Here is a 3,873-nt window from a genome sequence, read left to right on the forward strand (position 1 = left end):
ATACGATAGCGTATGGGTTCTTTTGTGTGTCACGCTTACATCCGGGTCGTTTAATTGTTATGGAATTCCATTTCTTATCTTTATATTAATATCGTTATTATGCTGTGCATCCATAAAAAAAGGAGAATGGAATATTTCAAATAAATCTTGTAACCCCGTAAAAGGAAAGTGGAATATTCCAATTCTTAATAAAACAAACAAGCAAAAAAAATTGGTGTCACTGTTGAGGCAAAGCTAATAAAATGATCTGTCTTTCTTGGCCTTTTGGCTAAGATCAAAGTGTAGTATCTATTCTTCAGATGCTACATTTCAATGTCTTCTTCTCTCTCAGTGGAGAAGAAATCCTTTACGACAAAGACAATTGTTTCTCCACGTTAAAAAATGACCCTGGTGTCTAAATCTGTCCCGTTGGGAGGCATTGTGAATATGTACTATGCTTAATGTAACATATTAAAAAAAAGTAACTGGAAAAAGTAATTCCTGATTTAATTACAAAATGCTCTGGAAATGTCCCTTCTGATTAATTATAAAATGCCCTGGAAAATGTCCGTTCTGATTATTTTTTTTTGTTTACTTGCCTCCCCACAAGGGCGGAGTTGAACATGATGTCGGTTTAAAACTTTTGGGGAAACCAGCTACCTAAAAGGGGCACTCTGGTCAATAACAAAAATAAAAAAATTATCAGTAATGAAGAATTCTCCTCCATTAAACAAGAGCAAAAAAAGGGGGGATTTAAGTGGGATTTAAGTCACTGGAATGCTGAGACTGATACTACACTCAGAAATTCATGTTGAAGCAATGGTTGCCTAATACTTACCCGTGTCAATGTTTTTATGTATTAATTTCGAAAAGCTGCTGAAACAGTTTATGATTTAAATATTACTTTATCTCAAGTATATTTTAAACAGTGAGGTGGGGGATATGAAGTCAGTCCCTGAAATTACTTAAACCGTTTACGATTTAAACATTACTTTATTTCATGCATAACAGTTGAATGGGGAATATGAAATCAGTCCCAGAAATGGGTGAAATCGTTGACACATTAAACATTACTTTATTTAATGTGTATTTTTAACAGTGGGTTGGGGAATTGATGTCGGTCCCGGAAATGGCTGCAGCCATTTACGTTTTTGACATTACTTTATTTAATGTATATTTTTAACGGTAGGATGGGAGATAAGAAGTCTGTCCCGGAAATGGCTGAAAAAGTTTACGATTTAAACATTACTCTATTTCATGTATATTTTGAACAGTGGGCTGGGGGATATGAAGTCAGTCCCGGAAATGTCTGAAACAGTTTACTATTTCGACCTTACATTATTTCATGTATATTTTTAGCAGTGGGTTGGGAATATAAAGTCAGTTCCGGAAATGGTTGAAACAGTTAACGATTAAAACATTACTTTATTTCACATATATATTTAACAGTCGAGTGGCGGACATGAAGTCAGTCCCGGGATTGAATGAGATAAGTGCAAATATATACTAGCAGAAAGTGTCGCCCAGTATTGAATGAGATAAGTGGAAAACATATAGTAGCAGAATACCCAGTGTCGCTCGGGATTAAATGAGATAGGTGAAAAATTTAATTTAATTTTAATTGCATTTTCACCCCAAACAAGGCGCATTGCCACTTTCGTGTAGGGGGCTACTATCAGGGCCAGCAACTACTGGGGCACTATGTTGGGATTTGGGCAGCAAGATGTCGGTTCACGTTGCACTTGAACTTCTGCATGTCAGTACAGTTGGGGAAGCAGGCACTATGAATGGAATTCCAGAGTCTAGCAGTTCCGGGGAAGAAACTACTGGAGTATTTTTTGATTGTACTGTCATGTTTTTAAAGAGTTTCACTTAGGTGAGGGGGAGCTGAACAAGAGGTTATGCAGGGCAACAGACATGCAACACAAGTAGACCATTTGGTGACCTTTCTTTAACTAGGACTGTGGCCTCGGGAAAGCCCATCGGGGATGAGTGCAGTGTCCCTTTCCATGCACGACATGGCACTACCTGTAGGAAACAGCAGCCAGGAACTGTCAATCCGGTACTCTCAGCCCATCAGAAGAAGATCACCCCAATCTAATTGCACATGCATGCGTGGTACTCAAGCACTCCCAAGTGCCCAGTTATGAGGGGTGGGATGTGTCGGGAGTGGGGGACCGGCATTCAATGCCTTAGACAAGAAACAAGATCTACTACTAAGTGTTTTGTCGATTCACTTGTGATAGTGTCTCTGTGCCTGACTAATAGGCAAAGAAGGAGTATGGAAGCCGGTGATAGACAGAGCCTATCTACTCCTTAGCAGAATGCGCTGCATCACTCGGGATTGGATAAGATAGGTGGAACATATATACTGTGAGAATACTCGGGATTGATTGATTTGTTTGTAATGAAATAATTAGCCCAGACAATATATCAATGCTATTATTAAAGTAAGGGGGAGCGACGTAGTGGGTTAAAGTTATGAAAATTATTGTTGAAATTAGTAACATATCCAAGAATTATGAAAAATTATGAAATGCGAGTTAATTGATTGGTGTGTTTGTAATGAAATAATAAGCCCAGACAATATATCAAAGATATTATATAAATAGGAGAGGGGCATAATGTGGGTTTTTAATTATAAAAATAATTGTCGAAATTAGTAACATATCCAAGAATTATGAAAAATTATGACATGTGAGTCAATTGATCGGTGTGTTTGTAATTAAATAATCAGCCCAGGTAATATATAAAAGTTATTATTTTAGTAAGGGTTAGACTATAAGGTACGTTAAACTTATGAAATATTATTGTCGAAATCAGTAACATATCCAAGAATTATGAAAAATGATTAAATGTGAGTTGATTGGCGTGTTTTCAATGAAATAATCAGCCCAGGAAATATATCAAAATTATTATTTTAGTAAGAGAGGGCGATAAGGTGTGTTTAAATTATAAAATATTATTGTCAAAAGAAGTAACATTTCCAACAATTACGAAACATGCAGAGATGTGAGTTAATTGATTGGTGTGTTTATAATAAAATAATCAGCCTATACAATATATCAAAGTTATTATGTTAGTAAGAGAGGGCGATAAGGATGGTTTAAACCATGAAAAATTATTGTAAAAAATAGTAACATATCGAAGAACTATGAAAAATGATGATATGTTATTTAATGCATTAGTGTGTTTGTAATGAAATAATCAGACCAGACAATATATCCAAGTTATTTTTAGTAAGAGAGGGCGATGAGGATGATTTAAATTATAAAAAATTATCGTCGAAATTAGTAACATATCCAAGAATTACGAAAAATGATGAAATGTGATTTAATTGATTGGTGTGTTTGTAATGAAATAATCAGCTAAGACAATATATCAAAGTTATATAAGTTAGGGGGAGGCGATAAGAAGGGCTTAAATTATGAAAAATTATTGTCGAAATTAGTAATACATACAAGAATTACGAAAAAGGATTAATTGTTTAATTGATTGGTGTGTTTATAATAAAATAATCAGCTTAAACAATAAGTCAAAGTTGTTATTTAGTAAAAGGGGAGGTGCGAAAATGTGGGTTAAAATTATGAAAAATGATCGTCGAGATAAGTAACATATCCAAGAATTATGAAAAATTATGTTATTTCATGCATTAGTGTGTTTGTAATGAAATAATAAGCCAAGACCATATATCAAAGTTATTATTTTACAAAGGAGGGGGCAATAATGTGAGCATTAATTATGAAAAATGATTGTCGAAATTAGTAGCATACCCAAGAATTATGAAAAATGATGAAATTGAGGTTCATTGATAGGTGTGTTTGTAATGAAATAAGCAGCCCAGCAAATAAATAAAAGTTATTATTTTAGTAAGGTTGGACGATAATGTTGGTT

At 34.5% G+C, this 3,873-nt stretch overlaps 1 non-coding gene across 1 annotated transcript; it reads left to right on the forward strand.

Moving 5' to 3' along the window:
• Positions 1-247: 247 nt before the first annotated feature.
• LOC145256656 (U2 spliceosomal RNA) lies at positions 248-451 on the forward strand. The gene has a single exon (XR_013864009.1). It is a non-coding gene; the product is annotated as a U2 spliceosomal RNA (small nuclear RNA).
• Positions 452-3,873: the final 3,422 nt, after the last annotated feature.

This window comes from Euprymna scolopes, chromosome 32, assembly GCF_053919585.1.
Source record: "Euprymna scolopes isolate OS-2025 chromosome 32, ASM5391958v1, whole genome shotgun sequence".
Lineage (NCBI taxonomy): Eukaryota > Metazoa > Mollusca > Cephalopoda > Sepiida > Sepiolidae > Euprymna > Euprymna scolopes.